Source organism: Ptychodera flava, chromosome 19 (assembly GCF_041260155.1).
Source record: "Ptychodera flava strain L36383 chromosome 19, AS_Pfla_20210202, whole genome shotgun sequence".
Lineage (NCBI taxonomy): Eukaryota > Metazoa > Hemichordata > Enteropneusta > Ptychoderidae > Ptychodera > Ptychodera flava.
In genome coordinates, this window is record NC_091946.1 from 29,677,703 (window position 1) to 29,704,799 (window position 27,097).

General features: G+C 36.9%; 5 long non-coding RNA genes across 5 annotated transcripts in view; 1 reads left to right on the forward strand and 4 right to left on the reverse strand.

The window, feature by feature from the left end:
* The window catches only part of LOC139119212 (uncharacterized), an 83,605-nt gene that overhangs the window by 37,500 nt on the left and 19,008 nt on the right, over positions 1–27,097 (forward strand). The gene's annotated exons all lie outside the window — the stretch shown is intronic.
* On the reverse strand, positions 399–2,398 carry LOC139119203 (uncharacterized). The gene is made up of 4 exons (XR_011548863.1): positions 2,195–2,398; positions 1,974–2,051; positions 1,499–1,542; positions 399–1,233 (listed from the first exon to the last, which is right to left on the reverse strand). It is a non-coding gene; the product is annotated as an uncharacterized lncRNA (long non-coding RNA).
* LOC139119205 (uncharacterized) lies at positions 3,673–4,730 on the reverse strand. The gene is made up of 3 exons (XR_011548865.1): positions 4,538–4,730; positions 4,240–4,305; positions 3,673–3,988 (listed from the first exon to the last, which is right to left on the reverse strand). It is a non-coding gene; the product is annotated as an uncharacterized lncRNA (long non-coding RNA).
* LOC139119204 (uncharacterized) lies at positions 5,696–10,857 on the reverse strand. Its single transcript, XR_011548864.1, has 7 exons — positions 10,677–10,857; positions 10,415–10,471; positions 8,991–9,854; positions 7,115–7,909; positions 6,743–6,808; positions 6,388–6,443; positions 5,696–6,108 (listed from the first exon to the last, which is right to left on the reverse strand). It is a non-coding gene; the product is annotated as an uncharacterized lncRNA (long non-coding RNA).
* On the reverse strand, positions 13,303–26,899 carry LOC139119209 (uncharacterized). Its single transcript, XR_011548866.1, has 9 exons — positions 26,296–26,899; positions 26,090–26,122; positions 20,847–25,979; positions 20,509–20,577; positions 20,248–20,309; positions 15,657–20,086; positions 15,221–15,268; positions 15,047–15,112; positions 13,303–14,658 (listed from the first exon to the last, which is right to left on the reverse strand). It is a non-coding gene; the product is annotated as an uncharacterized lncRNA (long non-coding RNA).

The following is a 27,097-nucleotide window of genomic DNA, read 5'->3' on the forward strand; positions in this document are numbered from 1 at the left end:
AATTTTTGATTTGGACAATGAGAGTCAACGGAAATTGTGTCTTTTCTGTGTAAATGATTCAGCTCAATGAATATTATTATAAACGTAAGATGTTAGATGTGACACAACTTGTGGTCCCTGCCTGTCTAAGAAATATGCGTATCTATCCTAGCAATCTTCGTCCTCTGGTGAATTCAAGGTCTTCTCTATAACACGGACAGTTTTATTCAGCCACAGCAACCGGATTAACCTCGTTGATTTAGTGTGAGGAATAGCATCCTGCATAGAATATCAGTGTCACAAAGTTGCCAATGTCTGACATCACTGGACTCAAGTGATCGTCTGCGCTGCGGACGGGCAATCATAATGAAAACAAAACATACATACTCTATGTGTACTTGAAACAAGAGTCACTGCGATTTCATTTCATTGAAAACACTTTATTTCGACTTAGAAAATGAACAGTGCATATGTAATTCTGAGTTTGTATTTAAAATTATTGAAAACGCTCACAAACGATGACGTCATGAATGCACCTTAAAAGCATGACAATTACACTGAAGAATATCAAGATATTGGAGAGGGCTGCGATTGACGATATAATAATTCTGTGCATTAAATTAACATTAGGTGAAGTCCATAGATTCATAAGGAGTCTAACATTTTTAGCATACTCTATTAAAATTCAAAAACAAACAAGAATCACACTGTGCAAGTCAAATATTTGAAAATTCAAGCAAAGGTTAAAGGAAATCAGTACGAGTTCTTTGGCAGCAAATAAATGTAATAAATTAATGGGAGATACACTTTAATTGCCATGTGATAAAATATGAGAAGAAATTTTGAGGCAAGTGAAAAGAGGATAAATTGTGATATTTTGAACCACTCATAACATAATAATTGAACCTACTTTGGCAGTGGACATGAAAGCGAGAAAGATATTTAAACCCATTTTAGAATGCCTTATTTCAAAACGTAGATGGTTGACATTAAAATTTACGTTATAATATGATATATAATATAGTATAATTAATTTATGTTAATTTTGATACTGTAGGTTAAATTTCGACAGTTCATTAACTTGTTTCCCATGAAAACTATTGGTCGCCAGCGGTATAAAAGTACAGGATATAATATTCTTGTTCATACTATAGTAGTATTCTTCTTAATCGTGGAAGTATTCTAATGCCACAGGACTTTCATGCCAGGAAGAGCAGCTCGTTGGGTAGACACATAGTTTTGAAGCATTCCAATCTACGGAGAAGAGAAATAATTATTAAATTAGAGCCATGTTGACTCAAATTCCGTGAAATGACCTGGTTGTAAAAACGAGGGGACAATGTTCAACATTTCAGTGAGGATGTAGACATTGGACGCGATTTCGGTGTTAATGGAATGTATGATGAATAATTTAGATTAGACTTATCGGTCACTAGCTGTATTTGTTATGCATCTGTTAAAACATAAATAAGCAGAACATGTTTCAACATAACGAAAACATTTTGTCCTATGTACTTACCCTAGATGTTTCTTGTAGATGGTGTCAGCGACAGTACGCATTGTCTGTAAAATAAGACAAAGTTTTTGTGCTTGACTTACGTATACATTTCGAAGAGACGTTATTTCTCTTATTCATGATATCACAGTCCAATTGGAATGTAAACAAGCTTTGTAGAATTGGGCCAGGCTATGAAAAGTATACAATAAATATTGATTATCGTTGGTTAATTAAAATCACTTTTCATAATGCTGTTTTTTTACAAAAGAGAACAGTAACAGTGGAATTTTATGAGCAAGTATCGAGCCATTGAAAGTTTATGGGGTGCTCTTCTACGTTTCCTGTGGATTTTAAATGTTTCATGGCATCGAGTTTTATGTAGTTTCAAAAAAGGAATGTAGTACTTTACATGTTTTATGTTTTTACAACTTTTCAAGTATAAACAGCACAAAACAGTATAATGAATACCACAAATGTTGAAGACATTTGTACTCACCTACAATTACTTTTGCGTCACATTCTGAATCTGATGATTCGACGAAACTATTGTCTTGCAGTACGTATCGTAATTTACCTGAAAACGAAATGAACATCACCTTTAGCTAAATCCATGTCTGTAAACTACAAGAGAATCTCATATCTTGTCCCTGGTGAAAATTAATTAATAGGTCAACCAGCTCTTGACCAGACGTATAGCAAAACAAAAGTTTGACAAACCTTTCCTTGGTTCGTTTGCCGGGACATTTGGACCATAATTTTTGCAGCCATAGGAACCTCTTGTTCCCCTTTTGGGTTCGTTACTAGTTGTGTTGCCCATAATGTAGAATGATTGTTCGCCTGCCACTGAAGATGCTTTCTGGACAATCTGTTGATAGTCTGTGGTCACCACTTTGGTTGTCCACAAAAATCACCCGACTTTATATAGATTTGAAAATTATGTGCAAGGGCCTTACGTCGAACCATGTAGTATGAAAGAGGCAGTTTGATTGCTTCAAAAACTGGGATTTCCCCGAGAGCTCATTTGTTTTTCGTTTATTACTGGTAAATTATAATTTGGCCAAAAGTGCAGCCTCATGATTGAGGAAAATTCTCGAAAACGCGAGGTCAGCAATCGCCACGTTCCGTTCATTCATTGGCCAACTGTGCGGAATTCCCCCACAAGCTCACGGGAGTAATGCGTCATTGCATTGCAACATGATCCACTGTTTTTGAGCTGTCGTCCCAATTTTTCAGCAAGAACATAATGTTCTCGGGACTTGATGAATCAAAGAAGCATTGTATTAGTAATTCCATGTTCCAAACTTCAATTCCGTATCAACTATTAGCAACATAATGACTATGAAAAGAGGCGATATTTTTCAAATTGTCATATGTCACTTTTGTAAATTATGGTTATTTAATTCTTGTTCTATAATAGCAACAGCCAAGCAAGTTAGGAAGCGCCAATTATCTGTAATTGATACAAGTCGTGCAACCGTCGTCCACTTATCTATTAACAACCCTTAAAGTTGTAAACCTGAAAATTGGTGCTGCTGATGGTTGGAGGTGTTCGACTCAGTCGTATGGTAACATAAGCCACTGTGTATAATGAAGTTCATTTTTAGATAGCTAACATTGCCTTTAAGATGTGACTGCCCTATTACCGTCCAACGCCTGCGAGATATTTGAAACGGAATAAGAGCAACATGAAGGTCTCATCTACGGCCAGTCCGACCCTTTGGGCCGCCCGATGACCCTTTTCTCTTTTTTTTTAAATCGAGAGCCATTATCAAACACACCTGAACCGCTGTTGTTAATTTTGCACAGGGGCAATACGCTAGGACTCACATATAAAGTACAGTGGGAGAAATGGTCGGTTCGCATCATGTCTATTTTTGCCTTGTACGGACATAAAATTTAGTCAGCTTTTATCAACTTTCTATTGGTCTGAAATGAAGCAAACCCATTGATTCGACACAATAACTATAGTGAACCCTGTTCAGACTGGCTACTCTACAGAATGTCGGCCTCTTAAAAGGTTGCCATCTGGGCACGACCTACGTGCATGGCAACGATTATGCTAATGACGGGGCGAATATGGGAACCATGTACTAAATAATACGGATAGTTTTCAATCGGATTCGAACCCACAACATACGGCATCACATAGGCACACACACACCACTGACTTCAACACAAAGACAATTGAGGCACCGTTTTATGATTCATATCATCAGTTTTATTTGATTACAATTCTGTTGCCAACATTGTGAAGTTTCCAAATAATATTCTAACGTCCAAAGTGAAACACAGATAAGCTTAAATCAACATACAATCAAATTGATATACAGTGTCAAATCGAAAGTTACAATATATGCGTTCGACAGTAAACAATCTTTTCTTTTTATACGTATAGGGAAGAATGTTCACGTCCTTCTGCCTGGCGTTTAATTCACGAATTACTACCAATCTTGATATAAGTTTAAAGTTCATGTCGTATGACTGATCCGTTCAGCTAACTCACACTGTCACCTGAAATAGATATACATTTGAGAGACATGTGATGATGATAGATTACAATATAAGGTTACATGATTGTGAACACCACAGTACAAATCATTCTAGAAATACATTCACTTGTATTTATTATAGACATACATTTCGGAAAGATATTGGACTGGAGAGCAATCGAGTCTGTACATCTAGTGGTAATTTTCACTATTAAGGGGAAGCGGGAAGAATTGCTACTTTTCCAACCTTGACATTGATATTTATTTACTTACTTGAGGTCAGAAGCTGGCCGATACCCGTCAGGTGCGATACATAGTTGCTGGATTGGCCAGACAAATCTGCAAAAGAAGGCATATTGATTATACCGATTGGTTTTTTCAAGATGGCTCTTTTTAAGTGTGTCAAACGTTTGTCACATGGATTCACGTCAATAAAAGCAATTTATTCACGAAATTATGGTTAACAAACTAATGATAATTCCATGTCCAAATTGTAACTGCTGATGAAGTATTTGGAAATTGTATATGAGACCAATGACGTGCTTGAGAAATTGTTTTGAATTATACTTACCAAGTACTAATTGTCTTTCATTTGAGTCCGTACATGAACCCCAGCCGCCGTTCCTACCACAGCCACAGCCACAGCCTTCGTTGCTATCAGAACTACTACAGCCACCCATTGTAATGTAGCGAGGAGGTGAAACAGGATTGGGGAGAGACTTTTTCTTGTTGAAGCAGTCACCAATTTACATTTTTTTACAAATCACCTCTCTCTATATAGCTGCCAAATTATATGTATGTGACCTATGTAAGGACATGGAGTATGAGGAGAAATCTGATTGGCTCAGAAACCAGGGATTTCCCAAAGTGTGAATAACAGAAAAGAGAACGCTGGTCTTATTGTTATTGCCTGCATATGCAAGTATTACGGACCAATGCATGTTCTTTTCCTTCATTGGCCAACTTGGAGGGGGGAATTCCCCTACCAACCCACAAAAAATATTGCATGGCAATATTTTTTTACTGTCTTGACATTTGTAGCTTAGTGTGAATTATTGGTAACTACAACTTCACAGCACCTGTCATTTACTGTACTTGGCCCAAGATGGTGAGAAACCAATAAAAACGTAAAATTGACCCCAGACACGGAATCATGTTCCACAGACAATGTCAAGAAACTGCTAATGTGGACATGCTCATCTATTCACGAGATTAAACCTTATTTACCTTCAGGACAGTATGACTGACACATGTCAAAATTAGACACGTTAAATTGTATCCGTTAAGCAAATGGGCCAATCGATGACAGATTTCAAGAGTTTTTAGCCCATAGACATCATGGCAAAATACTTTAACTTCTTTCGTTTTAATTTTTACACAAGGACATACACGTACTTACAACGAGAGAACATTCATGTCTAATTTGAACGTGTTTAGACGGATACAGGATTAATGTAGTTGGCGTTGATATACCTTTACTTTCGAGTGAAATGTACCGCACGCATTATTCGGTTGACACAACTCATTCGCCATGATCAACCCAGTCCACATGGGGGAAACCGCACAACTTTAAGAAATGAGGGTCCCCCTCAAGGTGTCCAGCGTCACCTACTACCCCTCCCCCTGTCGAGGCGAACATGTTCTGATAATGAGGTGAATACGAGAAATCTGAATACAATAAGAGAGGTACAATACCACAGACGTCAACAAAGAGACAACCGAATCCATATTTACAATGTTCATATGATCATATAATGATCATTTATCATTTTATTTCACTACATCTTTTGTTGGCAAAATTTCAACATTTAAAAATATATCATTTTCAAAAAGCGGTACAATTTCAAAAGCGAAATACAAGTAAGGAAAGATAAATCAACGTACTTCAAGGACTGGAAGAATGGATAAACAGAAATATATCAGCGCGTTTGACGCTAAACAATTACGTGGCAAACAGATGCAGCATTTGATAAGTATTCGATTTTTGTACTCTAGAACTTGGGGGTTTTGGCAACTGCAAAGTAACTTAAACAGAGAAAGCAAACTATGTTGACAAACGTCAAAAAGCTACATAACCGAGCAAATTTTAAATTGTGTACTTGATGGTTTGCTGAACTTTGGACGCAACTCCGCAACGTCGACCTACAAAAGAGAAATAAAGTAAGAAACTGGCACATCAAATATTCGAAGTGTCACAATCCTTTCTGTATTTAAGAGCGGCCAAACATGTATTTATGTCAAAACAAATCACTTGAAGCAGAAAAACTTGAAGCAGTGCCGAGCTTTCGAAAAACACCAATAGGGAAATATTTACTTAAGCCTGTGTATTGTTTAATTTGTGAACATAATACAACCGGTTTTGATGATCAACATTTAAAAATTATTCTCTGTCTCATTTACTAACTTGTAAGAGATACCTACCTGTTGTCGATGTTGATGTTGTTTGGCCGCTCTTGTCAGCTATCGCATGCTGTTACCTGTAATGATTGAAATTTCCGCCGGATGTGACATTGGTGACATTAATGGCACGTAGTTAGACACTAAGTTTTTGTGATGATACATTAATGGCATAACGTGACATGATATTTTTGTAATGATAATGGTACAAACGAAAGTTAAAATATGCTAGCTTGCAATCGTCATCAAACAAAGGTTTCAAAAAGATTAGTGTACAGCAATCGATGTTTGTGTTTATTGACTTTCATATTCACGGAGACGATCATGCGTGCATGTGCAATTTCTACTTTTCCGAAAATGACATTGATATGATACTCACTTGTTGGGCAAAGATGGTTGGTAACCGTCAAACGCAATACATTGTTGCTTGATGGGCTAAGTACATCTGCAAAAGATTGTATATGATATTAATTGTTGTCTCCCTGACGGCCATAGATGTTACGACCTTGCCAAAAGCGTGGTGTACCGTCGTTAGAGCCATGCATTTGGTGGTCGCATGAAAACCACAAGTTACTCTGTCACCATAAATAGTCACATAATAAGTCATCGGATTTGATGTCATGGCGAGCAATTTTCTTTGCAAAATTATCAACCGTCTATTGCAGAACCCTCTCATTGTTGACTGCTTGTTTGAAAGATAAGTATGTGACTACATGAACTGAATTGGGTACGTTCTGGAAAAAAAACCAACCTGGGCTTTGTTGTCTCTCATTTGAGTCAGTATTTGAACCGGAGCCACTGCTACTGCCGGACGAACTTCCCTTTCCTTCGTTGCTGTCTGAACTGAACCAACCACCCATTTTAGTAAGGCGTAGGAAGTGAAGCAGGACTGACAAACTGTGTCTTGTAGAGGTTTAATCTAAAACGCGGCTGGGCGAATGATTTCGGTAAAATATGGCGGACCAGTGCAGCTCATCACAGTGAAAGTGTCACATGATCTGGACGGGAGCCAACCAATAGAAAACGTTCAGTCCTATGACAGTCATATCCACTTCAAATAATAATAATAAGACCAGAGTCCTCACCTTTTTCTGTTATGCCTATTTTCGTTCTTGTCCATAAGATCCTATATAAGACTTGATAACAAAGGTTTTATGCGATGAACTTACTGTGCATGTCTCATTGTAAAGACCGTAAAACAGTAGGAGTAGGAGAAGCGAAACACGATGAAAAATTTCAAGGTATGCGGCATATTGATTGACATTCCAGTTTCCCCTTCCTTCAAAGCCGCAGACTCTGGCAAATGTCTGATATTGACATTCATACTTTGACCACACTTGTCCAAGCCACGGGCGTTGCGTTTCCAGGTGGATAGTATTTATTACAAACACGTGAACATAGATACGTGTTGCTACGCAGTGTTCGCGCCTTAAACACAACTGCTGCGACAACACGAGTACGAAGCGCAGTCTTCTTAGCAAAGGTAATTTTCTTGCTGTAATTTTTCGCTTTTTACATTCTTTCTCACATTTACTTACTACAATTACTATGTACGGGGCCGCAGGTTGGTGTGCAAATTGTGGAAAACGTTTTATTGACGCCAAACAAACTAAGAGAATAGTTTCATTCGCAAATGCTATGTCGTCGCCATCGCTTACTGTACTCTATAATAATGCTGTGTTCTGTCATTACAGTCCCTTGTGTTTCCGTTTATCTTTACATTTTCATGGCTCTGTGAACATCTCTCCTGTCATACTGTCTTCCAAATGTAAGCTTAAATCGCGGAGATTTGATGAACACTACATCAGTGTGTTGAGGACTGTTTTCCAAGAACACGGTCCATGAATCGTAATAGACGATGTTATTTCATTGAATAACTCTGATTCAGTAAATATCTCGCTATGATTTATCCTGCAGAATTGGAGATTAAAGAAACTACAGAAACGGCCTCTTCTGCTTCATATCTGGACATTTCACTTGAATTTGACTCTAATGGTCACCTTTCTACTAGGCTATATGACAAGAGAGATGATTTCAACTTTAGTATAATTAATTTTCCACACCTCATCAGTAATATTCCACTCTCACCTGCTTATGGGGTATCATTTCCCAGCTTATTCGATATGCAAGAGCATGCAATTCATATGGTGATTTTGTAGAGAGACATGGCCATCTCTCTAACAAACTGTTAAATCAAGGTTACACCAGAGCAAGACTTGTCTTTTCATTCAAACGTTTTTTTGGCAGGTATCGCAAGCTGGTAGATAAATACAATATCTTTCTTCGACAAATGATCACTGATGGCATCGGTGACATGGGGCCTTAGTTAGTGACCACTACCTATCTGACTTACAGATTGATATATGGCGGGTGCCACATGTGGGGTAGGATGCGCTTACTATTTTCGAAACACTTGACATCACTTCTTGGTCTTTTGGCCAGAGGTCCATATATCTTTCTTTCATGAATTTGACTTTGTTTGTGTACCGTCTATTTACTGTCTGTTCTGTGCTGTTTTGTGTCTATGTTTACAACTATTGTCTTACAAATTCTGACCTAGTGTTATTGGATTATTGATTGGTATGATTGCGATTAATTTTCAAGGGTAGAGGATGTTCAGGTTCGACTTGCAAGTTTCCTGAAGAGCTTTGTAATATGCATAAAGCAACCACATTGTTGCTTTAGTTATCTTTTGGGAAATGCATATGATTTAAGGTATTTCCAGATGGGACTGTCTCTAGCAATAGTGACAGAAATTTGTAACTCCAACATTTCATAGCTGTAGAGTGTATCTTAGTCTAGAGTGGTGTTAGTTCTTTGATGTCTATGTTATTAAGGATGGGGATACTGTATAGTATGCATGCCTTATGTACACATGGAAAAGTCTAACTTATTGTCAAGACCATCTCAAACTCTTTCGTTGACATAATTCAACCATTGTCACCGAACCTTACACTATGTTGGATCCTGTCCAGATCGTGAACACCTCACAATGGCATATAAATTACAACCTTTTGTGGCTATCGGTATGATAAACACCACAATAGTATTTGAGTAGGATGAATATTTTAACTCCAACGTTTCAGACAACCACGATGGTGAACTAATGTCGAATCAATTCATTTTATTTTTATTTACTAATATGTATTTTCATATGTCACACAAACATTTACTTTTTCACTTTGCCAATCAATGTTCATACAGTGCAACGCTTATCATCAAAATTTGCAGCTGGAATGAACGACGAACAAAAACAAGGCTGTAAAGTGTGTGTAGAAAAAAATCAGACAATGGTTTTTTCAACAAATACAAATCTGTTCTTAAAAATTCTCATTAAACAGTTCTCCGATAACTTTCGTGGTTCAGCAATTTCCTAAGAAACATAAATGTCCAGCTATAGTAAAGAGTTGAAGAAGCGGGTAAACTTGACAGACGAAATTCTCTCCAGTAACATCTCTGACGTTATGGCCAAATCACTCAGCTAGGTCCACCTACAAAATGGAAAACAAAGCAAAAAATCATGAGAACTACGATGTACTGATTTTAGTTTTCCTAACATATCAAATAACGTATTTTCTAATAAAATAAGAAAGTGGTAATACTCCTGTAAAATAAATCAGAATGTATCTCTCTTTGTGGTTGCTGAGTACAAAGAATATAAACAAAATAACCCACGCCAATAAACCATTTATGTTTTAATAGTAAGCGAATTTTGAATGTTTACTACGAATTACGAAACGTGTTATTTTATGAAGAGGTTCTTTTGGTTTGTTGGAATGTTACTTATGTCAACGCATATAGTAACATATTGTATCTGTGATAGATGGATATTTCGGTGACGTAATCGACGATATATTCAGTGAAATCTAATCAAACCCAACGCAAAAATTACTTCAGAAGGCTTTAATCGGCAATTTCTGAACGGTAAGCGTCAGGAAGCCAAGTCGTATATTTTTTATATTTCCAGAATGCCATACTTGTCGAGTGACACCCTATATAGATTAATTTAATCACCATCCCCTACATAAGACTCGAAATAAGTTACATATACCTGTTGAAACAAAGTTTGCTGTTACCAGTCGGGTGCGGAGACTCTGGTTTGATTCAACTGTAAATAAAACCGGTCTTGTTACTGCGATTTGTTCGATATAAGCACAGTCTAAAAATTTAACATGGGCTGTGTTGTTATTTATCTCATAAGTTGCATAAGTTTTATGTAAGCTTAAATAATTTGGCAAATATGTTTTCGGAAAATCATGACTCAACTTGTGACCACAGAAAATGCTTTGAGAACTTTACTCTGGTATACCAACCTAGAATGTGCTGTCTCTCGTTTCCGTCAGTATTGGAACCGCCGCCGTTGTCAGGATCACTTGGTGGTGATGGTTCATTGTCGTCGCAACTGCCTCCATTACCCATTTTATTTAACTTACAGGGGGATGAGGATGAGTTTGAATGTTAAAGAATGGTCGATCGAATACTCTCGACGGGTCTGACGTAGCAGTTATAAGTGCGAAAATGTCACGTGATGTCTTATAGCGAAATGCAAAATAACTGAAATATATGGGTGTGCTGCATTTGGACGTCAGCCAACCACCGGAAAACGTATAATAACATATTGCAGTTATTTGCTCGTAGTTCAAAATGATGTATTTCTTATTGTCATAGTTTGATACAAATGCCTTTGATGTGACAAACCGATCCGTAATTAATTAACTTCGTAAAACGAGTTGAGAATATGCCATTTCTGTAGAACTTTATGTCATGTTGGGTACACGGTGTTCAAGGACAATAGGGGTAGGACAACTTTGACCAATAGAGAGACGGCATTGACTAATAGTGGCTGAATATACCAGTGGTAAAGTAAGATTACCAAATTAACAGGGCAACGTCTTACTGTAAACTATTATTGAGTAATGGCTGCGTATAGCACAAATAACAGTTATCGTTTGCCAAGTACGTGTGACCGAACAAGTGAATAGAACGAAGCCACTCTCCCACTTGATGGAAACATGTTCTATCTTTTCATCTTTGTGTGGGTGAAGAGATGTAGGGTATTTTCAGACATACGATGCTAAAGACTTGGTTCTCCTTTATAGACGAATACTGGAAAATTAAACTTTAGATGGGAGATTCCAGTTGTACTTTTTGAACATAAGGCATTTTGCAAATTTTCCAATAGCATTAGTGATTGTGATAGTTTGCCACGTTGGCAAAACTAACCACAGTTGGTACAATGAAACTATTGTCTGAAGTTGACCTGACCATAAAACTGCCTTATGTAAACAAAAATTGAGATACCAGAGTTAATTCCTTGTGCTGTACTGCAATGTAGTTCAGAAAGGCACAATTTATGAATTCATGGTTTCTTCTGTTGAAGATTAAGACTGCATGGCGAAATGTAGCATTAATCGATGTTGCATTGTAGTCTAATAACAAATAAATCATTGTTCATAGTCACTCGTTTTTTTTCCAGCATTCTTATATTCATATGTAAAACCTTGAGCAGAGGCCAGCTTGCAAGGTAATTTCCCTTGTTTGTCCCTTAAGACCATATATAGTCACACAAACTACACCACATCTGCCCTTCATGTGAACTTTCGTATCAAAGCGAAAGAAATCGTCTCTCATTAGTTATAATATTCACTTCAGAGAAGCTGTAAAAGTTTGCAAAGTGACTGACAATAAAAATAAAATTTAAACGTATTTTTACTTTTACTATTTACAGTTTATTCAAAAAATAGTGTGTACTTTTTGAACTTTAACATTTTTCACCGACTCAGACACACTCATAACAGGAATATAATAAACCAGCTGCTTTGACAAGGCAGGTAATTACGTTTCCTTTTTATCGTGTCCCATTTTCGTCACCCCCTAAAACTTAAATGCGACTAGACCTTGGCTCAACACGCTGGCCAAAAACCGAACGAGCACACGTCATTGATTTTTGCATTTGAAAGACGTGTACCTCTAACAGCCAATTCCTTTCAGTAGAGTTGGTCATGTACATTCACTCATCACCATTATCCAATATAAAAGTATTATTCGTTCATATGCGAGTCCAGGACAAAGTAACAAAATTTAACTTATTTTTCACATTTGTCACCTAATGAAGTGCAAATTATCTAATGTATGCAATGAAAAATAGAAGTGATATATTTGCCTTCGACGTGTCTTTTGTTAAAGAAATTCCTTACGCGGCCTCTTAGGAGCATGGCATCACGTTGTGTGTTGCCATGAGCATCACTTCATATGTTAATTATACAAAGCAGGGTGAACAAATAGCAGCAGTACTGCATTCAATACGCTTGACATGAAAACCAATTTGGACAGTGGCCAACATTATCCTCATTTTAGTGTAACGTATTTGCTATATTTCTCCATCCTACTGCAGAATAAAGTCTTTATGATCAAACGTGGCTGAAGGTAAACTTTTCCAATTTAACCCCATGGAAAGATATCTAAATATATTGCGTTTTGAAACGATTTCATCATGAATTAGAACAATTTACAAATTTAAATTAAATAGCTGAGCTGATATATGCAATACACATCGACAGATTAACTTGGGAACACTGGGTCTGTTAGGGGAAGTCTGTGCATGCAGTAATTGACCATAAGGTAATCTAGTAAGTTGCAAACTAGATTCCGACACTTTGAAAGTTTAAATGTTCCCTCAACGTCTTATTCAAACTGCAATGTCTTGTAAATAGTTAGGCCTTAGATATCATCCTTCCTGATGCGCCCGAGATTCATTATTGAACAGTTACACCATGGTAACAACCACAGCAACAGCACTTCTACTACATAAGAATACAAAATGGCCTAAACTGCGGAGAGATAAAGGGGAATCCATGCCAACCGTTGTATATCGTTCCAAGTGTGAGCCTCAAGTGTGTTGATCTAATGTTGAGATACAATTCACACATGACATTCAAATAAAGATGTACAGGTCCATATACGTTTATTTCATTTTATGACATCGAAGGAGTAAAGGCATGTGAATATTTAAATTAGTTAAAAATCAGAAGACTTGTAAGTGTGGTAAAATTACTTAACAGAACTTGGTTTGCTTGGACGTGGGACAGTCATACATTTTTTTTACATCATAACTCGGATTATGGAGCAAAAATAGAATTGTGGGTTAGCGGTTTGGGCTTTGAAATCGATTTACATACAAGCATTGTCTATTTAAAAAACATTGCGAATCAGAGCTTTGCTTAAGTTTGAAAAACCGTAAAGTTCGACCTACTGGAGTAGGTAAGAGGAAAACGTATTTGAATATTCGGGTCAGAACGGAATCCAGCCAATCACTATTCAAACAATAGGTCACAGGCCACGGAAGCTGTCAGGAAGGTCTGACTGGATCATTTATCATCCATTTCAACATTACTCTATGGTCCAATCCGCAAGCATTTCTCATGAAAATTTTTCTAAGAAAATTTTGCGGTTTACTGCAAAATTGTACTTAATATACTTGAAGATCTTTACATTTAGTGAAACGTAACAGATATTACAAAACCATACAGGAATCATACGAATTGACATTGCGTGACAAATGCAAAGGTTAGATTAAATTAAATTAAGTGTACGTGTTATTTAACTGCGTTTACGAGCTCTATCTAACAAATTCAGTACTCAAAAATGAACATTACTCAACACTACAAATTTTCTGTTAATAGTTTGAGGTTATAGATACGGACATATAATCACATACGATACATACAAACTATTTTAATTATATTTGTTTCGAAACGATAGATCTGATATGTGTAAAGTTACATATATAAACGATTTGTACACATTCTACATATCACATTTTCTAGACAGTATTCGAAAAAGTAATGAATATTCTTTGATTTTTTGTTGGAAAACATTACCATAACGCTGGCGACAGCTGATCTATGACTGGCTATAGTATTCTACTGACAAGAATGAAATATTTGCTAAATAAAAAAAATATACAAAACTTTTGGAATGTACTCTTAACCTTTGACATAATCTCAACTGTATGTTGTCTATTGTTTTAAAAGTGTATGGACTAGCTGAATGTCTATGTATGGTTTCAACGTCGTCAAAAGCAAAGAGAATACGCCATCTCCATCACAGAACTAAATCATGTAACTCAAGTACAACTGTTAATATTGATCGTCAGTTCCGGTGCCACAATTGTGGTTACAGTTAAAGTCCACATCCAGTCTTCAAATGTTACCGATGAGCCATCATGTTGGGGCGATGGTCCATGGACTATTCTCTGTCATGTTGAAGTGTCTATGTTTAGCGAAAAATTGTTTCCTGAAAAGTAAACGGTAGAATGGAAAGCAAGTTCAAATACATTCCGGACATAAGTCATTTTTCACAGATATAAAGTTGGATGGTTTTCAAGAAGAATCCCATATCAAAAATTGATCCCCTGAATCTTTTTATTTATAATTAACTTTCACTCGAGTGACATCCATCTACATATTTGAAAGGAAGCTTGTATTTCCTCGTCATTTTTCATTACTGAAATCGTGTGAACAAAGTTTTCTTGACGTAATGAAACAACATGGCCGCTTGTTATATATGACGTCAGCATACTAAGTTTACATATCAGACTTGCATCCACACTTTCTTAAATCGAATGTCCCCAACTGTCTTGTGATGACGATGTTAATAAATATTGCAATGAAATGGTACTTACATACATAGATGGTTGGATGTCACGTGATGTTCAAGTGTCCGTCGGTTTAACGACGATAGTAATTTCCTGTAAAATTAAGAAGATATAACTTTAGTGCAGTAAGTGACTTCGAAAAACGGAAAAAGACTAATTTTCTTGAATGCAGAGCTTCAATGATAATAAGGTGAAACTCACCTCCGCTATCGTATAATTCGCAACCAGACAAGGAGAAATGATTAATTTCTGCAAAAAATGTAAGATAGACGAATGTCAACTTAAACGTATTCAATGTGTAATAGCAACTAAAGCTTATGGGACAGTTCGAATTACTTAATGTGTGTCCAGCCCTCTTTTTCTGAATAAGTTGGTTCAGATAAGGTCAAAAGTTTATTAGATGGTTAATTAGTGTTTATTACCGTATTTAAAAATCTCAATCCCTGACAGTACAGATTGCCAGCCTTCTCAACATACGACTGCGTAGAAATCACCGTACACCCTAATGTAGAGTTACACATTGGATGTGTATAGACAGTAATCTGTGACTACCTCTCACTGCGGACGATAAACGTGTGTCAACAATTTCTTTTAATAATATTCTTCAACAAATATACCGTTTTTGTTTGAGACGCACCTGTATTTGGCTTTGAATAATTCCTTTTCGGTTCATTATAGTCAATATTTGGATTTGGGTTCGGTCGTGGTGTGTACGTATCATCTCTGCTTCTGCCTTCATTTGTGTCAAGACAACCTCCCATTTTAATACTTTCAAGACTTCCAACTAAGCAGAGTCTTTCCCTTAGTACTGCTGGCGCTCGAAAGTTGACTTTTCAAATAACACCAACAAAATATCTCAGACGATGTACATCTACATTTTACCTGGTTGTGCCACGTCACTCGTTTCCTATTGGTCGAAATATTTATAGTAACTGAACCCGTCATATAAATTCCCATCTCCATGGTGATTTTATGACTCAGCGATTAGCTAAACAAGAAGGTTTGTCAACTTAACAGTAGACGTAATTAATTATAAAGCTACTTTTTACATAAATATTCTTTTGTAGCGCTTAAACTAAAAGTTAAACTAAAATGATCGTTGACACCTTGTTTGTTGCAGCTCATATTGTCTGACAGTGTAGAACAATGCCTTGCTGTAGTTATTGCTCTTACAATCATCGGCAAGTCTTTTTATGGTCACTTTTGTCGTCTATTTAAGGTTTGGCGTATCTTTAGTTCTTTGATGGATAGCATCCAACCATTGTTAGCATGCCTGGTACAATGATTGACCCTGTCCAGATGGTGAACATTGCACAATGGCAGGGACCTTCTTGGGCACTAGTATGACTAATTTCTCATAAAACTGTCGCATGAGCGAGGACAATGGAATGTCTGCATTAATTGCTCGTGATCGGTTACAATTCAGTTACACAGGGTATCAGCAACAATCTTAGACTTTGGTTGACTATCTTGAAGATTTAGAAGGCATTGTGATGTGAAGTACATTTAGTACTTTCACGCTCTTGCAAGAAGCTTGAAGCTGTTTTGTACGCTGAAACAAACAATCTGTGTTTATAGCCACTGTATGTACATTTCATGCTTTCCCATGTTCATGTGTCAGCTTAGTAACGGGTTAGTTTGCCAGGTTGCCTTGTTTGTCCTTTAATACCATAAGTCTCTCAAAGTACGCAGCATCTGCCCTTTATTTTACTTTGCCATTAGCTGGCCAATAACGCAAACAACAAACTTCATTCCAGCCGATGGAGTTGTTGTATTTAAGTAGACTTGTGTCTTCGACAGCCAATCCTTTGGACTGGAGAGGTGATAGCTGCACTTATACGCGCATTCTTGTATTCGAGATACGTAAGCACATGGCTTTTCTGTCAAACGCTGCAGGAGGGCTCTTGTATGACATAGCGTCACCATGAAAAACAAGTGATCATTACTCAACTGTTACAATTCCTGAATACGAAATCAACCATGAATAGGGGTATTTGTTCCCCTTGCCCCCATAATTCTCTAAATTATGGTAGAGCACGATCTAAAATTCCCTGTCGACTGCCTTTGAAAAAAGTGGAACCTTGGACTGGACAGGAAGGTAAACCCATGACGTCACGTCGTGCGTCTTCATTTCCAATAATAATTATGCAAAGTTACATTTTCTCTTCTCATTTATTTCAAGTAATCATACCTTGAAATTCAGGCGCTGTAACTTGCAGAAGCTGTAATTTTTTCACGATTTTTCTTTCTTGTCAACTGCACTAATTGCTAAACTCCCCTGCGCTTATTGCTATACATGGTATTCAGCTTGTCGAATAAACCACTCCACTAAATTTGTTAACTGTATTGTTATAGCGTACAAGTGAATCAAATGACGGCGTATCTGAGGACCAATGTTTTATGTTAGCCGAGTAAAAATGAAATTGAAACAGAAATGACATTTCAGGTCGTCTTTGTTTTCATCTTGTTGAAACTGAAAAACCGAGCCATTTATGTCTTTTAAATTATCGTTCAAGTCATGGTACGTGTGTGAAAACAGAATCGACCTTACATTCTTTGAACTCCCAGTGAAATGTTAAGGAGCATTATAAATAACTACGTCATTTGTGGGAAAACCCACCCATAGAACCGGTTCAAACCAGTTTAGCCATTCTGTATCACACATGTTTACTAGTATCTTGAAAAAGTACATTTACAATACTGTTTGCGTAGTTCATAATATAAGCCAATAGCTGTATATATTATAGGACTTTTTTGCATGCCATGCGAAGAAGAGTTTCTCAAGCAACGACCTACCTTTGAAATTTGTTTGTTACCGTAAAGAGCTCAATAATGTTTGTCGGGATAGATCTTGACATTGCATTTTGTTATATGAAATATTTTACACAATTCAAATAACTTTTTTTGAAACAGAACTTTTTGCACTGTCATTTGTGTATAACACCAACGTTAATCTGAACAATATGAATTGCGAAGAGGAGAAGGATATTGTAGCCGATTCTGACGATTGTTAAAGTGGTATTTGTTCATATTTGCGTCTCTTGTTCGCCATTGTATGTCTTTTCAAGATAAGCTCTTCGGCATTATTTCCCATCTTACATCTTGCGAAGTTATCAAATCTCAGACAATATCCGTCTACATTTAACCTGGTTGTGTCACGTCACTCATTTTGCATTAGTCAAAATATTTATAGCTATGTAATGCGTCCTGGGAATTCCCATCTTCATGGTGAGTTTATGACTTAGGAATTAACTGGACCATAACTTTTGTCAGCTCGAAGAATAGCTTTAATCAATTCAAACACTACTTTTTAAAATACTTTTCTGTTGCGATCTTTTCATTCAAAGTTAAAACTTAAAATGATTATTGAGGCGCTGATTCGCTGCAGTTCGTATTCGCTGACACTGAAGGAAGATGATTAACAGTTCTTACATTAGCAAGTTTTATAAAGGTTGCCTTGTCGTTCATGTGTAGCTTGGAGTGTCTTCTAATTCTTTGATGGATGCTTTCAATCATTGTTAGCAAGCTTTTCACAAAGCTGTACACTATCAATAAGATGAACACTGCACAATGTCAAAGAATGTGTGATCTTTATTTGTCACCAATATTACTAACTCCACATAAAACTGCTACATAAGCAATGAAAATATACTGTCAGCATTAATTCCTCGTGATCGACTACCATGCAATTTAGCAAGGTACCTTGCTAAATTCTAAATTGTTAGTCTCCTATTCTAAAGATCTAGACTGCATCACAGTATGAAGCACATTTAGCGTAATGCTGCTTTATACTTTAATTCAGACTGAACTTTGTTTATAGTCAAATTCACGTTCTTTTCGAGCTTTTTCATGCTCATATGTCAGCTTAGTAACAGTTCGGTTTGCTAGCACCCCTTATTTGCCCCACAATGCCATTATAGTCACTCAGAATACGATGCATCTGCCTTTCATGGCAGCTTTGTCATTACACTGAAAGAACTCGTCAGTCAGTCATTATAACGCCAGATCATTGAATCTCATTGCTCTGAATACGTCACTGTCGATTTTAATTTTATAGGGCTTTTTCCTCTCATTTAAAAAGGCCCAAAATTACGAGAATGAGCATTCTGCTTTGCATAGGAAGTTACAGAAGAATAAAGATAAACGCAATTTCGGCTTATTTCCATTTTTACAATTACCGATTGTGTAAAAATAATATGGAATAGTTTTATTACTTTGATATATTTTGTAAATTGGTTTATTTTCATAAAACGCTTTTCATACCCTGGCAATTTTTGTCGTATCTCCTCTTCCTGGCTTTAACAAGCTGCTTCCGACTTGATCTGAGCTCTTCACTCTGGCAAATAAAAGGAGAAATGTTCTACACTCCGGCCTGTAGAGTTATGGCATTAAAACGGTATTCTAGGCTGGATAGGAAGGTAAATCCCATGTTTATTTTAGTCAATCCTTGTGAATCGAGAGGTGCTGTACTTGCTTACATTTAATTCATTCAAACACTAACTTTCTTAATATTCAAGCTAAGGATGTTTTGGTAGGATGGAAGTTGACAAATTGTCAACAACACGGTATGCCTGGCGTGTTGATCAGTGCATAAACACCCTCTAGCGCCCCATGAAGTCGCTTGTGACACATAGCGTCACCATAAATAATAAGTGCTTTTTACTAAAATACAGCAACATCTAAAGACCATGATGTCAATCATAATTAGCGTTTTCGTTGTCCTTTGCCTGAATGCTATAAATTGTGGTGTACTCTTTTTTAGAAAAACAATATTCTGGACTGGAAAGGAAGGTAAAAACCGTAGCATGGCTTCAAAACAACATTACATCACGTGGTGTGTTGCTAGGTATCAACTGGGTAAACACAACATCACTACATTGAATATGCTTCACACGAAAACCATTTGAGAGAAACTATCATCTTTATCTTAGTTACACTTCTTTAATCCTTAACAGAACAAAGTCTTGATTATAACACTTGGTGAAAAGTGAAAATCTGTAGTTGAATTGTCCGGAAAGATGTCTTGAAGTGAAATTTCGAAACGATGGCGCCATGAATCAGATCCACCTAAAATTGACAAAAAAATTAAGAAAATGTATCAGGGAAGAAGATCAGTCAAATAATACTTTTGTGAATTTTTAGGAAACGTGACATGAATTTGAACCTGTCTCTTACATTTACGACCTTGACGTCCGAATCAACAAATAGCAAAAAATACTACCACATACCGTGAATGCTTTCTCAGTCTGGTCTGATCTCACTCCATTCCCTGGTTAGTAAACACCGTCACCTGTTTTAAAAAGAATATAATTACATATTGGATGTACATTTTGTATAAAGGCAAAACTAACTGGAAATATTATAACTTTAACATGTGCTAGACTGTGCACGACATTGAACTTAATAGCTTAGCTATTATTTCAGAGTGATAGAACGTGCCTCAAATATTGATTTTGTTTTCACTTTTTACGAGACAAAAATATACTCACCGATGCACTCAAGATTGCGGCTACTTGGTCGAATAGGGAATAGATAGTGCTGACTCTTTCTTGAAAGTTCTGGCGAAGTATACAAGATGTAATGGTTTATTCCCCGATTGTCATTTTCGTTTTATAAAAAGTCTAACACGACTAAACATGGACAAGCTATTTATGTGTGGTTTGTCATAGTTTTTTGTTGGTAGAGTACCAGTACGTTAACAAAGAGTTGCTCTTTGATTTCACAAATATCATATATATCTAAACTGAAATCATAGCCGTAAAGATGCCATTCTGGAGTTCTGCACTTTATTGCCTACAATGTTTTCTTATGAAATACATTCATTTACCTAGTTGTAGCTGTCGTTCGTTTCCATAAGTATTACCACATCTGTCGCCGCCTGTATCAGTATTTCCGCTGCCTCCATTCGAATCAGTACTCGAAGAACCACCCATTTTGAGGAATCGATAAGCGCACTTTTTTACAGAATATGAGAATTCGAAGAAAACGACAACAGTAGTGCTGCAACGATCCTGATCCTGTTGCTAGAAAATTTATGCCGAGAAGTAACGCAAAAAAGGTAGGCAGATTATGTCGCGTCACGTGATGTCACGCCATTGGTTGGTTAAATTCCGGATGTTTGTCCTCGAACGTGCGCGACGAGCTATTGATAGGGAACTCGAAATTCTCAACTGGCAAGATCATTTTAGGATTGCCAGGTATGAACTGTCCCACTAAAATTCAATGCAACTGCATTATTATCTGAAATGACTTCAACTTTCATGACGGCGAATGATACCAAACTGACGGTGAAATACATTGCAAAATAACACTGTAGACCTCTACTAGTTTCCATGGCTCCAAACCCCTTCGCCATGAAGATTGCGAATGCTCATTCAATAGACATTAATTATAGGGGCAGTTAGGTTTTGGTACCACAAAAGAACATGTCAGAGTTAGGTGGTAATAAGGTGAATCCATAGCAAGGGTGATTGGTCACACTTTTTTGCGTGCTATTTGATGCCACCAAATTTGAAAAATATTTGCAAGTCAAAAATCATGTGATGGTTTACTGTGGCCTTCACCAACTTTTCTTGGTCTGCTTATCCTTTGTATTGGAGAGTATGCGTACACAAGCGAACAGCAGGAATATCATGAGAGGGTTACAAGTCTACAAGTCAGGCGAAAGAATTAGTTTTCGCCAATAGGTTATAATATTTATGAAACGATAACAATACACTTTCACTCTATTATACGTCAATTACGATTGTGATTTTATCATAAGTTGGCTATCACTAATTATAATTTACAAACAATACTTGGCCAGTTTTCGGCCAACCTTTCAATTATATGCAACCACATTGTAGGCGGTTCGCTTTTTTAAACCAGAGATTTCGTTCTTGACCATAAAGTAAACACACAATGTTGTGGCCACTTTGAATTTAAGACATCTCATAAGTTCAGAGTTTAATTGCTGGTTGATATAAAATTGATCATTTCCGCTACATTTCATCTCGCGAAGACTGAAAGAAAGGGGAGGGGCTTTTTAATAAATAAGACATAAATTAGCTTTATGTTCACTTTTGAGCCACTTGATGTAATGTATAGAATCATTGCCCCCACTGTTTGTAATACTCATGGATTGTAAACACAAGGCGTCGATTCAGAAAAACAGTGTCCGTTAACATAAATGAACACTCTGTTAATTACGCCATTTTTAATTTATTTTAACACTAGTGCCGTTCATAGATGTTTCAAAAGAAATATTACATCAGATGTCCTGAATCATTGTTCAGAGTCACTCGTTTCTTTTCCAGCATTCTTATATTCATATGTAAAACCTTGAGCGTAGGTCAGTTTGCAAGGTAATTTCCCTTGTTTGTCCCTGAAGACCATATATAGTCACGCAAAGTACACCACATCTGCCCTTCATGGAAAATTTCGTAACAAAACGAAAGAACTCATCTCTCATTCGTTATAACGTTAGAATTTTTGAAATACGGTAATATGCACATTCTAATGACTATTTTTATTTTTGCCTTTACTCCAAAATATGACCACGCTTCGGAGAAGCTGTATTCTTCTTTTTAAAGTAAATAAAATTAAAACGTACTTCTGCTTTTACTATTTACAGTTTGTTCAAAACATGAGTAGTTTTGAACTTTAACATTTTCAACATACTCAGACAGATTAATAACAGGATTGTAATAGACCTGCAGTTTTGACAAGGCACACGTTTTCATTTTTTATCATCGTGTCGCCTTTTCGTCATGCCCTAAAATTTAAATGCGACTTGGGCTCCGCTCACCACGCTGGCCAAAAATACCAACAATTCATTTCAATAGAGTAATACAGTAGTTTTTAACGGTCAAAAATTCACACATTGCCAATATCCAAGATATAAGTATAATTACTACATACGCGAATTCTGGACAAAGTAAAAACTATGAATTTATTTTTCTTATTTTTCATCCAATCGATGCAACGAAAAAAGTGAAACACTGGACTTCAACGTGTCTTATGTAAAACAGAACCCCCTTGCGTAGCCTCTCAGGAGCATGACATTATGTTTGGTGTTGCTATGGGCATCACTTTACGTGTTAATTATGCAAAGCAGGGTGAATATATAGCAGCAGCACTGCATTCAATACGGTGGACATGAAAAACATTGGACAGAAGCCAACGTAAACCTCATTTAAGGACGACCTATTCGCGAACTTTCTTCACCCAGCTACATAATAAAGTCTTTATCATCAAACGTGGCTAAAACTAAACTTTTCCAATTAAACCCTCTGGAAAGATATCAAAATGTAGCATTTTGAAACGGTTTATCATGAATCAGACCAATTTAGAAAACAAAAGAGATGAAATTATATTTACAATACACATCAACAGATTAAAACCGATCAACGACAGATCTGTTAGAGGATGTTTGTGCACTAAGTAACCACAAAGTAATCTAGTAAGTTGAAAATAGATTCTGACACTTTCAGATTTTCAGTGTTGCCCCTAGCGCCTAATTCAAACCTTGCAATATCTTGTAAATAGTTAGGACGTATGTGTCACCCTTTCTGATGTGGTCGAGTTTCTTTATGGAAAAGTTAAACCATGGTAGCAACCACAGAAACACAGCACTCCTACTAAATAGGTATATGACATGGCCCAAACTGTGGAAAGATAAATGATAATCCCTTCCAATCGATGCATTTTGTTCCATCCAAGAGGCTCAAGTGTATGTGATCTGATGTTAAGATTCAACTCACACACGATATTCATGTAAAGACGTACAGGTTCATTTAAGTTTATTTCACTTTATTACGTCGAACGAATACACGCATGTGAATTTTTAAATTCTTCAACAATCACATGACTGGTTAGTGTGGAAAATGACTTAACAGTAATTGGTTTGCTTGATTAAGGATAGTCACGTTTGATATTTTGTATCTTTTTGCTCACATCATAACTCAGATTATGGAGTGACAATGAAACTAAATGTTACCGGCTTTGGCTTCGAAATCAATGTACATACAGAAATTGTCTTTTGAAAGATCAGTGCGAACCAGAGTTTTGAAAAATCATAAAATTCGACCAACTAGAGTAGGTTTAGAGAAACATGCAGTAGAAAAAAAACGAAACACTTCAACAGGCGCATATTTGAATATTAGGGTCAAAACGGAATACAACCAATCACTATTCAAGAAATAGGTAACAGGCCACGAAAGGTCACGAGCGTCTGACTGTGTCATTTATCATCCATTTTAATACCACTCTCTGGTCTGAATTACTGAGGTTTGCCGCAAAATTATACTTAATATGCTTGGAGTTCTTCATTTTTACTGAAAGGTAACATATATATTACAAAATCATTGCAGGTATCATAAACGATGAAACGTAAGTTCAGTAGAGTAAAAGTCCAGACCGAGTCTTGAAGTGCTGCTCAAAGGTCATCATGTCTTAACGATGGTCCTTGGTCTATTTTCTCCACATTTGAATGTCAATATTTTGCAAAAAATAAAGAAAGTCTACCTCGACTCTAAATTTTTTACCGATTATCTGCGCAGTTTTTTACTTTCATCATTGTAACTTGCTCATGAGGAAGTTAGTCACAAAACAAAAGCCACGTTTCAAAGATGTAAAGTTTAATGGTTTTCAAGAAGTATCTCATCGCAAACAATGGATGCCTTACTCTTCTCACTTCTCAATTAACGTTCCCCTAAGTGACAATGTTCTCGATGCTTGAATAGAAAGCTATTACCTCGCTATGGTTTCTGTCTGAATTCGTTTTAACAGAGTTTCCTTGAAGTTAAGCCACTGGACCGCTTGTCACAATTTTTGGCAGGAGACTTTAGTATGATGCGTTTCACTACGTCATCAGAAACTGGCTTGAAATGACTGAGATTTTCTCCATGAAAGCAAGGTACGGTACTAATGGGAGGAGGAGAATTAGTATAATCAAGATTTGTTCTGATGGTTTTAAAATATTCACAAAAGCGATAAGGGAGATCAATGGCATGGTATATGGTAGAAAGAGGAGAGGGTTTCCAATTACCAAGTAAATCATGTATATCACTGAACAATTGCTTGCATGATTGACTGTTGTTGATTTTGCTACAGTAGTAGTTAGTTTTAGCGTCATGAACGATATTTGTCACAGTTTTCTTAACATGGATGTATAACTGTTTATGAATTGTCAGTCCGGTCTTCAACCACTATCTGTCAGCACAGCGTCGACTTTGTTTTGCAGCTCTGAGTCCGTCCCCAATACTATTAAACCATTTGGCTTGCCTCCAAATTGGAACTTCCGTTTGGTAGCTGGAGCATGTTTATCCAAGACGGTCAACAAGTGAGAATTGAAAGCTTGGGCGGTTTCACACTTAGAGGTTAAGAAACATCTTTGGAGGTCCGATCGATTGCTAGTTTAATACGTGAGGACATGAAAGTGGTTGTCAGGCGTGGTATTTCTACGTTGAGATGACTGATGATGCTGAAGTGATCCGATAACGCAGGAGACTGAAGTAGAGAGAACCAGATTATCATCAGATTGATGAATAATCCAGTCTGAAATGTGTGCTCTGGGTGGGTTGTGAAACAGACTGAGTGAGACTGAACGTGGAGAGAAGATCCATGACTTTCCGAGTGGTGGGATTTCTTTGGCAGTCATAGTGAACATTTAAGTCACCAAGGATAATGGAACGACCACTTAAGATGTTGCTGTACTCTAGAAGGTCTGGAAACTCACTGAGAAACAACAAATCAGTGAGTTTGTTTTACGAGTAGGTGGTGGGGGATACATACACATATCTTGTGATAGAGTGGGGGAGATCTGAGCCAGTTCATATGACGAATGATCGAATGGAAGTGAGTCCTGTAAGACGTACGTGAAGCGAAGTGATTGTTGATATATATAATCACATACATACAGAGATGGTTAGATGTCGCGTTATTTTCAAGAGTCCGTACGTTTAACGACGGTAGTTATTACCTGCAAATTGAAAAATACGACTGTCACAAAAGTGCAGGAAGAAAATTCCAAAAATGGAAAAAACAATATTTTATAATGCGGAATGTCAATGATATTAAGATACAACTTACCTGAGCGACTACACAAGGAGAAGCCAACAATTTCTGTAGAAAAATGAAAAATAGGTGATTTTCAACATTAATGCAATGAGTAATAGAAAGTAAAGCTTAAGGGACAGTTCTTAATGACTTAATGGTGCCCGGCTGTTTTATTCTGATTGAGTAGGTAAAGGTAAGTTAAAAAGGCACAAATTTACTGGGTGTTTTAAAAGACGCACCTGTATTTGGCTGAGCATGATTCTTCTTTGGTTCATTAGGGTCAACATTTGGACTTGGGTTAGGTCGTGGCGGGTTTTTGTTTCCATTGGAGGGTTCATTTGGGTCACTACCAGTACCTGCTGTAGTACTACCGTTACCTCCCATGTTATCACTTGTAGGATTTCTAACCTTGGCAGACCGTTTCCCCTAGTGCTAATTAATATACATATACGTCAGACTCTACATTTTACCTGGCTGTGCCACGTCACTCGCTTCCTATTGGTCAAAATATTTATAGTAAAGTAACGCGTCCCGGAAATTCCCACCTCCATGGTGAGTTTATAATTCTGGGATTCACCAGACCAGAACGTTTGTCGACTTGAAGAATATGCATAATCAATTGAAAATACTGCTTTTTTTTAAATAATATTCTGTTGCTGTATTTGTATTCAAACTTCAAAGGATAATTGCAGCATGGATTCGTTGCTGTTCATAATTGTTCATACTGAAGGAAGATGATTTACAGTTCTTACATTGGCAAATTTTGTAAAGGTTGCCTTGTCGTCTATTTATTGCTGTGACTTTACTAGTGTGATGGATACCTTTCAACCATTGTTAGCGATCTTCTTACCAAGTTGGACACTATCCAAATGGTGAACACTGCACAATTCCAAAGAATGCAGGGTCTTTATTGGTCACCACTAGGACTAACTCCACATACAACCATCAAATGAGCATTAGAAATGAAATTTCAGCATTAATTCATCGTGATCGATTACCATGCAGTTATGCAAGGTACCAGTCACAAGTCTCCATTTTTGG